Here is an 11,402-nt window from a genome sequence, read left to right as displayed (position 1 = left end):
CGCTAATTACCTCCCTTGTCCATGGGGAGGCACAAGATGCTACCTGCTTTTCCAGCACAACCCCCGCCTTTCACCGGCAGCCCGCAGTGGGAGGGATTCGGGGAAGACACTCGAAGGGCTCCTAGGAGATCCCGGGTGCTGCAGACAGAAGACGGAACCTCCTCACACTTAGAATTCCGGAACTCGGCTGACTGTGTGTGGGAGGTTCTGGGCCGCCCTCCACGCAGCTGCCTGGTGTCACAGGTGTTCCCTGGCAGGGGGAATTCCGCTAATTACCTCCCTTGTCCATGGGGAGGCACAAGATGCTACCTGCTTTTCCAGCTCAACCCCCGCCTTTCCCCGGCAGCCCGCAGAGGGAAGGACTGGGGGAAGACACTCGAAAGGCTCCTAGGAGAATCCGGGTGCTGCAGACAGAAGACGGAACCTCCCCACACTCAGAATTCCGGAACACGGTTGACTGTGTGGGTGAGGTTCGGGGCCGCACTCCACGCAGCTGCCTGGTGTCACAGGTGTTCCCTGGCAGGTGGAAGTCCGCTAATTACCTCCCCTGTCCATGGGGAGGCACTAGATGCTACCTGCGCTTCCAGCACAACCCCTTCCTTTCCCCGACAGCCCGCACAGGGAGGGACTCTGGGAAGACACTCGAATGGCTCCTAGGAGATCCCGGGTGCTGCAGACAGAAGACGGAACCTCCCCACACTCAGAATTCCGGAACACGTGTGACTGTGTGGGTGAGGTTCAGGGCCGCCCTCCACGCAGCTGACTGGTGTCACAGGTGTTCCCTGGCAGGTGGAAGTCCGCTAATTACCTCCCCTGTCCATGGGGAGGCACTAGATGCTACCTGCGTTTCCAGCACAACCCCCTACATTCCCCGGCAGCCCGCACAGGGAGGGACTCTGGGAAGACACTCGAATGGCTCCTAGGAGATCCCGGGTGCTGCAGACTGAAGACGGAACCTCCCCACACTCAGAATTCCGGAACACGGATGACTGTGTGGGGGAGGTTCGGGGCCGCCCTCCACGCAGCTGCCTTGTGTCACAGGTGTTCCCTGGCAGGTGGAAGTCCGCTTATTACCTCCCCTGTCCATGGGGAGGGACTAGATGCTACCTGCGTTTCCAGCACAACCCCCTACTTTCCCCGGCAACCCGCACAGGGAGGGACTCTGGGAAGACACTCGAAGGGCTCCTAAGAGATCCCGGGTGCTGCAGACAGAAGACGGAACCTCCCCACACTCAGAATTCCGGAACACGTTTGACTGTGTGGGGGAGGTTCGGGGCCGCCCTCCACGCAGCTGCCTGGTGTCACAGGTGTTCCCTGGCAGGGGGACGTCCGCTAATTACCTCCCCTGTCCATGGGGAGGCACTAGATGCTACCTGCGTTTCCAGCACAACCCCCTCCTTTCCCCGGCATCCCGCACAGGGAGGGACTCTGGGAAGACACTCGAAGGGCTCCTAGGAGATCCCGGGTGCTGCAGACAGAAGACGGAACCTCCCCACCCTCAGAATTCCGGAACACGGCTGATGGTGTGGGGGAGGTTCGGGGCCGCCCTCCACGCAGCTGCCTGGTGTCACAGGTGTTCCCTGGCAGGGGGAAGTCCGCTAATTACCTCCCTTGTCCATGGGGAGGCACAAGATGCAACCTGCTTTTCCAGCCCAACCCCCGCATTTCCCCGGCAGCCCGCACAGGGAAGGACTCTGGGAAGACACTCGAATGGCTCCTAGGAGAACCCGGGTGCTGCAGACAGAAGACGGAACCTCCCCACACTCAGAATTCCGGAACACGTATGACTGTGTGGGTGAGGTTCAGGGCCGCCCTCCACGCATCTGCCTGGTGTCACAGGTGTTCCCTGGCAGGTGGAAGTCCGCTAATTACCTTCCCTGTCCATGGGGAGGCACTGGATGCTACCTGCATTTCCAGCACAACCCCCTCCATTCCCCGGCAACCCGCACAGGGAGGGACTCTGGGAAGACACTCGAATGGCTCCTAGGAGATCCCGGGTGCTGAAGACAGAAGACGGAACCTCCCCACACTCAGAATTCCGGAACACGGTTGACTGTGTGGGGGAGGTTCGGGGCCGCCCTCCACGCAGCTGCCTGGTGTCACAGGTGTTCCCTGGCAGGTGGAAGTCCGCTAATTACCTCCCCTGTCCATGGGGAGGCACTAGATGCTACCTGTGTTTCCAGCACAACCCCCTCCTTTCCCTGGCAACCCGCACAGGGAGGGACTCTGGGAAGACACTCGAATGGCTCCTAGGAGATCCCGGGTGCTGCAGACAGAAGACGGAACCTCCCCACACTCAGAATTCCGGAACACGGCTGACTGTGTGGGGGAGGTTCGGGGCCGCCCTCCACGCAGCTGCCTGGTGTCACAGGTGTTCCCTGGCAGGGGGAATTCCGCTAATTACCTCCCTTGTCCATGGGGAGGCACAAGATGCTACCTGCTTTTCCAGCCCAACCCCCGCCTTTCCCCGGCAGCCCGCACAGGGAGGGACTCTGGGAAGACACTCGAAGGGCTCCTAGGAGAACCCGGGTGCTGCAGACAGAAGACGGAACCTCCCCACACTCAGAATTCCGGAACACGTGTGACTGTGTGGGTGAGGTTCAGGGCCGCCCTCCACGCAGCTGCCTGGTGTCACAGGTGTTCCCTGGCAGGTGGAAGTCCGCTAATTACCTCCCCTGTCCATGGGGAAGCACTAGATGCTACCTGCGTTTCCAGCACAACCCCCTCCTTTCCCCGGCAACCCGCACAGGGAGGGACTCTGGGAAGACACTCGAAGGGCTCCTAGGAGATCCCGGGTGTTGCAGACAGAAGACGGAACCTCCCCACACTCAGAATTCCGGAACACGGCTGACTGTGTGGGGGAGGTTCGGGGCCGCCCTCCACGCAGCTGCCTGGTGTCACAGGTGTTCCCTGGCAGGGGGAAGTCCGCTAATTACCTCCCTTGTCCATGGGGAGGCACAAGATGCTACCTGCTTTTCCAGCACAACCCCCGCCTTTCACCGGCAGCCCGCAGTGGGAGGGATTCGGGGAAGACACTCGAAGGGCTCCTAGGAGATCCCGGGTGCTGCAGACAGAAGACGGAACCTCCTCACACTTAGAATTCCGGAACTCGGCTGACTGTGTGGGGGAGGTTCTGGGCCGCCCTCCACGCAGCTGCCTGGTGTCACAGGTGTTCCCTGGCAGGGGGAACTCCGCTAATTACCTCCCTTGTCCATGGGGAGGCACAAGATGCTACCTGCTTTTCCAGCTCAACCCCCGCCTTTCCCCGGCAGCCCGCAGATGGAAGGACTGGGGGAAGACACTCGAAAGGCTCCTAGGAGAATCCGGGTGCTGCAGACAGAAGACGGAACCTCCCCACACTCAGAATTCCGGAACACGGTTGACTGTGTGGGTGAGGTTCGGGGCCGCACTCCATGCAGCTGCCTGGTGTCACAGGTGTTCCCTGGCAGGTGGAAGTCCGCTAATTACCTCCCCTGTCCATGGGGAGGCACTAGATGCTACCTGCGCTTCCAGCACAACCCCTTCCTTTCCCCGACAGCCCGCACAGGGTGGGACTCTGGGAAGACACTCGAATGGCTCCTAGGAGATCCCGGGTGCTGCAGACAGAAGACGGAACCTCCCCACACTCAGAATTCCGGAACACGGATGACTGTGTGGGGGAGGTTCGGGGCCGCCCTCCACGCAGCTGCCTTGTGTCACAGGTGTTCCCTGGCAGGTGGAAGTCCGCTTATTACCTCCCCTGTCCATGGGGAGGGACTAGATGCTACCTGCGTTTCCAGCACAACCCCCTACTTTCCCCGGCAACCCGCACAGGGAGGGACTCTGGGAAGATACTCGAAGGGCTCCTAAGAGATCCCGGGTGCTGCAGACAGAAGACGGAACCTCCCCACACTCAGAATTCCGGAACACGTTTGACTGTGTGGGGGAGGTTCGGGGCCGCCCTCCACGCAGCTGCCTGGTGTCACAGGTGTTCCCTGGCAGGGGGACGTCCGCTAATTACCTCCCCTGTCCATGGGGAGGCACTAGATGCTACCTGCGTTTCCAGCACAACCCCCTCGTTTCCCCGGTAACCCGCACAGGGAGGGACTCTGGGAAGACAATCGAAGGGCTCCTAAGAGATCCCGGGTGCTGCAGACAGAAGACGGAACCTCCCCACACTCAGAATTCCGGAACACGGTTGACTGTGTGGGGGAGGTTCGGGGCCGCCCTCCACGCAGCTGCCTGGTGTCACACGTGTTCCCTGGCAGGTGGAAGTCCGCTAATTACCTCCCCTGTCCATGGGGAGGCACTAGATGCTACCTGCTTTTCCAGCAAAACCCCCTCCTTTCCCCGGCAACCCGCACAGGGAGGGACTCTGGGAAGACACTCGAAGGGCTCCTAGGAGATCCCGGGTGCTGCAGACAGAAGACGGAACCTCCCCACACTCAGAATTACGGAACACGGTTGACTGTGTGGGTGAGTTTCGGGGCCGCCCTCCACGCAGCTGCCTGGTGTCAAAGGTGTTCCCTGGCAGGTGGAAGTCCGCTAATTACCTCCCCTGTCCATGGGGAGGCACTAGATGCTACCTGCGTTTCCAGCACAACCCCCTCCTTTCCCCGGCAGCCCGCACAGGGAGGGACTCTGGGAAGACACTCGAATGGCTCCTAGGAGATCCCGGTTGCTGCAGACAGAAGACGGAACCTCCCCACACTCAGAATTCCGGAACACGTGTGACTGTGTGGGTGAGGTTCAGGGCCGCCCTCCACGCAGCTGCCTGGTGTCACAGGTGTTCCCTGGCAGGTGGAAGTCTGCTAATTACCTCCCCTGTCCATGGGGAGGCACTAGATGCTACCTGCGTTTCCAGCACAACCCCCTCCTTTCCCCGGCAACCCGCACAGGGAGGGACTCTGGGAAGACACTCGAATGGCTCCTAAGAAATCCCGGGTGCTGCAGACAGAAGACGGAACCTCCCCACACTCAGAATTCCGGAACACGGTTGACTGTGTGGGGGAGGTTCGGGGCCGCCCTCCACGCAGCTGCCTGGTGTCACAGGTGTTCCCTGGCAGGTGGAAGTCCGCTAATTACCTCCCCTGTCCATGGGGAGGCACTAGATGCTACCTGCGTTTCCAGCAAAACCCCCTCCTTTCCCCGGCAGCCCGCACAGGGAGGGACTCTGGGAAGACACTCGAATGGCTCCTAGGAGATCCCGGTTGCTGCAGACAGAAGACGGAACCTCCCCACACTCAGAATTCCGGAACACGTGTGACTGTGTGGGTGAGTTTCAGGGCCGCCCTCCACGCAGCTGCCTGGTGTCACAGGTGTTCCCTGGCAGGTGGAAGTCCGCTAATTACCTCCCCTGTCCATGGGGAGGCACTAGATGCTACCTGCGTTTCCAGCACAACCCCCTCCTTTCCCCGGCAGCCCGCACAGGGAGGGACTCTGGGAAGACACTCGAATGGCTCCTAGGAGATCCCGGGTGCTGCAGACAGAAGACGGAACCTCCCCACACTCAGAATTCCGGAACACGGCTGACTGTGTGGGGGAGGTTCGGGGCCGCCCTCCACGCAGCTGCCTGGTGTCACAGGTGTTCCCTGGCAGGTGGAAGTCCGCTACTTACCTCCCCTGTCCATGGGGAGGCACTAGATGCTACCTGCGTTTCCAGCAAAACCCCTCCTTTCCCCGGCAACTCGCACAGGGAGGGACTCTGGGAAGACACTCGAAGGGCTCCTAAGAGATCCCGGGTGCTGCAGACAGAAGACGGAACCTCCCCACACTCAGGATTCCGGAACACGGTTGACTGTGTGGGTGAGGATCTGGGCCGCCCTCCACGCATCTGCCTGGTGTCACAGGTGTTCCCTGGCAGGTGGAAGTCCGCTAATTACCTCCCCTGTCCATGGGGAGGCACTAGATGCTACCTGCGTTTCCAGCACAACCCCCTCCTTTCCCCGGCAGCCCGCACAGGGAGGGACTCTGGGAAGACACTTGAATGGCTCCTAGGAGATCCCGGGTGCTGCAGACAGAAGACAGATCCTCCCCACACTCAGAATTCCGGAACACGTGTGACTTATGGGTGAGGTTCAGGGCCGCCCTCCACGCAGCTGCCTGGTGTCACAGGTGTTCCCTGGCAGGTGGAAGTCCGCTAATTACCTCCCCTGTCCATGGGGAGGCACTAGATGCTACCTGCGTTTCCAGCACAACCCCCTCCTTTCCCCGGCAGCCCGCACAGGGAGGGACTCTGGGAAGACACTCGAATGGCTCCTAGGAGATCCCGGGTGCTGCAGACAGAAGACGGAACCACCCCACCCTCAGAATTCCGGAACACGGATGACTGTGTGGGGGAGGTTCGGGGCCGCCCTCCACGCAGCTGCCTTGTGTCACAGGTGTTCCCTGGCAGGTGGAAGTCCGCTAATTACCTCCCCTGTCCATGGGGAGGCACTAGATGCTACCTGCGTTTCCAGCACAACCCCCTCATTTCCCCGGCAACCCGAACAGGGAGGGACTCTGGGGAGACACTCGAAGGGCTCCTAAGAGATCCCGGGTGCTGCAGACAGAAGACGGAACCTCCCCACCCTCAGAATTCCGGAACACGGTTGACTGTGTGGGGGAGGTTCGGGGCCGCCCTCCACGCAGCTGCCTGGTGTCACAGGTGTTCCCTGGCAGGTGGAAGTCCGCTATTACCTCCCCTGTCCATGGGGAGGCACTAGATGCTACCTGCGTTTCCAGCACAACCCCCTCCTTTCCCCGGCAGACCGCACAGGGAGGGATTCTGGGAAGACACTCGAATGGCTCCTAGGAGATCCCGGGTGCTGCAGCCAGAAGACGGAACCTCCCCACCCTCAGAATTCCGGAACACGGATGACTGTGTGGGGGAGGTTCGGGGCCGCCCTCCACGCAGCTGCCTTGTGTCACAGGTGTTCCCTGGCAGGTGGAAGTCCGCTTATTACCTCCCCTGTCCATGGGGAGGGACTAGATGCTACCTGCGTTTCCAGCACAACCCCCTACTTTCCCCGGCAACCCGCACAGGGAGGGACTCTGGGAAGATACTCGAAGGGCTCCTAAGAGATCCCGGGTGCTGCAGACAGAAGACGGAACCTCCCCACACTCAGAATTCCGGAACACGTTTGACTGTGTGGGGGAGGTTCGGGGCCGCCCTCCACGCAGCTGCCTGGTGTCACAGGTGTTCCCTGGCAGGGGGACGTCCGCTAATTACCTCCCCTGTCCATGGGGAGGCACTAGATGCTACCTGCGTTTCCAGCACAACCCCCTCCTTTCCCCGGCATCCCGCACAGGGAGGGACTCTGGGAAGACACTCGAAGGGCTCCTAGGAGAATCCGGGTGCTGCAGACAGAAGACGGAACCTCCCCACACTCAGAATTCCGGAACACGGTTGACTGTGTGGGGGAGGTTCGGGGCCGACCTCCACGCAGCTGCCTGGTGTCACAGGTGTTCCCTGGCAGGTGGAAGTCCGCTAATTACCTCCCCTGTCCATGGGGAGGCACTAGATGCTACCTGCGTTTCCAGCACAACCCCCTCCTTTCCCCGGCAGCCCGCACAGGGAGGGACTCTGGGAAGACACTCGAATGGCTCCTAGGAGATCCCGGGTGCTGCAGACAGAAGACGGAACCTCCTCACACTTAGAATTCCGGAACTCGGCTGACTGTGTGTGGGAGGTTCCGGGCCGCCCTCCACGCAGCTGCCTGGTGTCACAGGTGTTCCCTGGCAGGGGGAATTCCGCTAATTACCTCCCTTGTCCATGGGGAGACACAAGATGCTACCTGCTTTTCCAGCTCAACCCCCGCATTTCCCCGGCAGCCCGCAGAGGGAAGGACTGGGGGAAGACACTCGAAAGGCTCCTAGGAGAATCCGGGTGCTGCAGACAGAAGACGGAACCTCCCCACACTCAGAATTCCGGAACACGGTTGACTGTGTGGGTGAGGTTCGGGGCCGCACTCCACGCAGCTGCCTGGTGTCACAGGTGTTCCCTGGCAGGTGGAAGTCCGCTAATTACCTCCCCTGTCCATGGGGAGGCACTAGATGCTACCTGCGCTTCCAGCACAACCCCTTCCTTTCCCCGACAGCCCGCACAGGGAGGGACTCTGGGAAGACACTCGAATGGCTCCTAGGAGATCCCGGGTGCTGCAGACTGAAGACGGAACCTCCCCACACTCAGAATTCCGGAACACGGATGACTCTGTGGGGGAGGTTCGGGGCCGCCCTCCACGCAGCTGCCTTGTGTCACAGGTGTTCCCTGGCAGGTGGAAGTCCTCTTATTACCTCCCCTGTCCATGGGGTGGGACTAGATGCTACCTGCGTTTCCAGCACAACCCCCTACTTTCCCCGGCAACCCGCACAGGGAGGGACTCTGGGAAGACACTCGAAGGGCTCCTAAGAGATCCCGGGTGCTGCAGACAGAAGACGGAACCTCCCCACACTCAGAATTCCGGAACACGGTTGACTGTGTGGGGGAGGTTCGGGGCCGCCCTCCACGCAGATGCCTGGTGTCAGAGGTGTTCCCTGGCAGGTGGAAGTCCGCTAATTACCTCCCCTGTCCATGGGGAGGCACTAGATGCTACCTGCGTTTCCAGCACAACCCCCTCCTTTCCCCGGCAGCCCGCACAGGGAGGGACTCTGGGAAGACACTCGAATGGCTCCTAGGAGATCCCGGGTGCTGCAGACAGAAGACGGAACCTCCCCACACTCAGAATTCCGGAACACGGATGACTGTGTGGGGGAGGTTCGGGGCCGCCCTCCACGCAGCTGCCTGGTGTCACAGGTGTTCCCTGGCATGGGGAAGTCCGCTAATTACCTCCCTTGTCCATGGGGAGGAACAAGATCCTACCTGTTTTTCCAGCACAACCCCCGCCTTTCACCGGCAGCCCGCAGTGGGAGGGATTCGGGGAAGACACTCGAAGGGCTCCTAGGAGATCCCGGGTGCTGCAGACAAAAACGGAACCTCCCCACACTCAGAATTCCGGAACACGGCTGACTGTGTGGGGGAGGTTCGGGGCCGCCCTCCACGCAGCTGCCTGGTGTCACAGGTGTACCCTGGCAGGGGGAAGTCCGCTAATTACCTCCCATGTCCATGGGGAGGCACTAGATGCTACCTGCGTTTCCAGCACAACCCCCTCCTTTCCCCGGCAGCCCGCTCAGGGAGGGACTCTGGGAAGACACTCGAATGGCTCCTAGGAGATCCCGGTTGCTGCAGACAGAAGACGGAACCTCCCCACCCTCAGAATTCCTGAACACGGCTCACTGTGTGGGGGAGGTTCGGGGCCGCCCTCCACGCAGCTGCCTGGTGTCACAGGTGTTCCCTGGCAGGGGGAAGTCCGCTAATTACCTCCCTTGTCCATGGGGAGGCACAAGATGCAACCTGCTTTTCCAGCCCAAACCCCGCCTTTCCCCGGCAGCCCGCACAGGGAGGGACTCTGGGAAGACACTCGAAGGGCTCCTAGGAGAACCCGGGTGCTGCAGACAGAAGACGGAACCTCCCCACCCTCAGAATTCCGGAACACGGTTGACTGTGTGGGGGAGGTTCAGGGCCGCCCTCCACGGAGCTGCCTGGTGTCACAGGTGTTCCCTGGCAGGTGGAACTCCGCTAATTACCTCCCCTGTCCATGGGGAGGCACTAGATGCTACCTGCGTTTCCAGCACAAACCCCTCCTTTCCCCGGCAGCCCGCACAGGGAGGGACTCTGGGAAGACACTTGAATGGCTCCTAGGAGATCCCGGGTGCTGCAGACAGAAGACGGAACCTCCCCACACTCAGAATTCCGGAACACGTGTGACTGTGTGGGTGAAGTTCAGGGCCGCCCTACACGCAGCTGCCTGGTGTCACAGGTGTTTCCTGGCAGGTGGAAGTCCGCTAATTACATCCCCTGTCCATGGGGAGGCACTAGATGCTACCAGCGTTTCCAGCACAACCCCTTCCTTTCCCCGGCAACCCGCACAGGGAGGGACTCTGGGAAGACACTCGAAGGGCTCCTAGGAGATCCCGGGTGCTGCAGACAGAAGACGGAACCTCCCCACACTCAGAATTCCGGAACACGGCTGACTGTGTGGGGGAGGTACGGGGCCGCCCTCCACGCAGCTGCCTGGTGTCACAGGTGTTCCCTGGCAGGGGGAAGTCCGCTAAATACCTCCCTTGTCCATGGGGAGGCACAAGATGCAACCTGCTTTTCCAGCCCAACCCCCGCCTTTCCCCGGAAGCCCGCACAGTGAGGGACTCTGGGAAGACACTCGAAGGGCTCCTAGGAGAACCCGGGTGCTGCAGAGAGAAGACGGAACCTCCCCACACTCAGAATTCCGGAACACGGTTGACTGTGTGGGGGAGGTTCAGGGCCGCCCTCCACGCAGCTGCCTGGTGTCACAGGTGTTCCCTGGCAGGTGGAAGTCCGCTAATTATCTCCCCTGTCCATGGGGAGGCACTAGAAGCTACCTGCGTTTCCAGCACAACCCCCTCCCTTCCCCGGCAGCCCGCACAGGGAGGGACTCTGGGAAGAAACTCGAATGGCTCCTAGGAGATCCCGGGTGCTGCAGACAGAAGACGGAACCTCCCCAACCTCAGAATTCCGGAACACGTGTGACTGTGTGGGTGAGGTTCAGGGCCGCCCTCCACGCAGCTGCCTGGTTTCACAGGTGTTCCCTGGCATGTGGAAGTCCGCTAATTACCTCCCCTGTCCATGGGGAGACACTAGATGCTACCTGCGTTTCCAGCACAACCCCCTCCTTTCCCCGGCAACCCGCACAGGGAGGGACTCTGGGAAGACACTCGAATGGCTCCTAGGAGATCTCGGGTGCTGCAGACAGAAGACGGAACCTCCCCAACCTCAGAATTCCGGAATACGGATGACTGTGTGGGGGAGGTTCGGGGCCGCCATCCACGCAGCTGCCTTGTGTCACAGGTGTGCCCTAGCAGAAGGAAGTCCGCTAATTACCTCCCCTGTCCATGGGGAGGCACTAGATGCTACCTGCGTTTCCAACAAAACCCCCTCCTTTCCCCGGCAACCCGCACAGGGAGGGACTCTGGGAAGACACTCGAAGGGCTCCTAAGAGATCCCGGGTGCTGCAGACAGAAGACGGAACCTCCCCACACTCAGAATTCCGGAACACGTTTGACTGTGTGGGGGAGGTTCGGGGCCGCCCTCCACGCAGCTGCCTGGTGTCACAGGTGTTCCCTGGCAGGGGGACGTCCGCTAATTACCTCCCCTGTCCATGGGGAGGCACTAGATGCTACCTGCGTTTCCAGCACAATCCCCTCCTTTCCCCGGCATCCCGCACAGGGAGGGACTCTGGGAAGACACTCGAAGGGCTCCTAGGAGATCCCGGGTGCTGCAGACAGAAGACGGAACCTCCCCACCCTCAGAATTCCGGAACACGGCTGATGGTGTGGGGGAGGTTCGTGGCCGCCCTCCACGCAGCTGCCTG

Source organism: Camelus bactrianus, unplaced genomic scaffold (assembly GCF_048773025.1).
Source record: "Camelus bactrianus isolate YW-2024 breed Bactrian camel unplaced genomic scaffold, ASM4877302v1 HiC_scaffold_42, whole genome shotgun sequence".
NCBI lineage: Eukaryota > Metazoa > Chordata > Mammalia > Artiodactyla > Camelidae > Camelus > Camelus bactrianus.
This window is presented reverse-complemented; position numbering follows the sequence as displayed.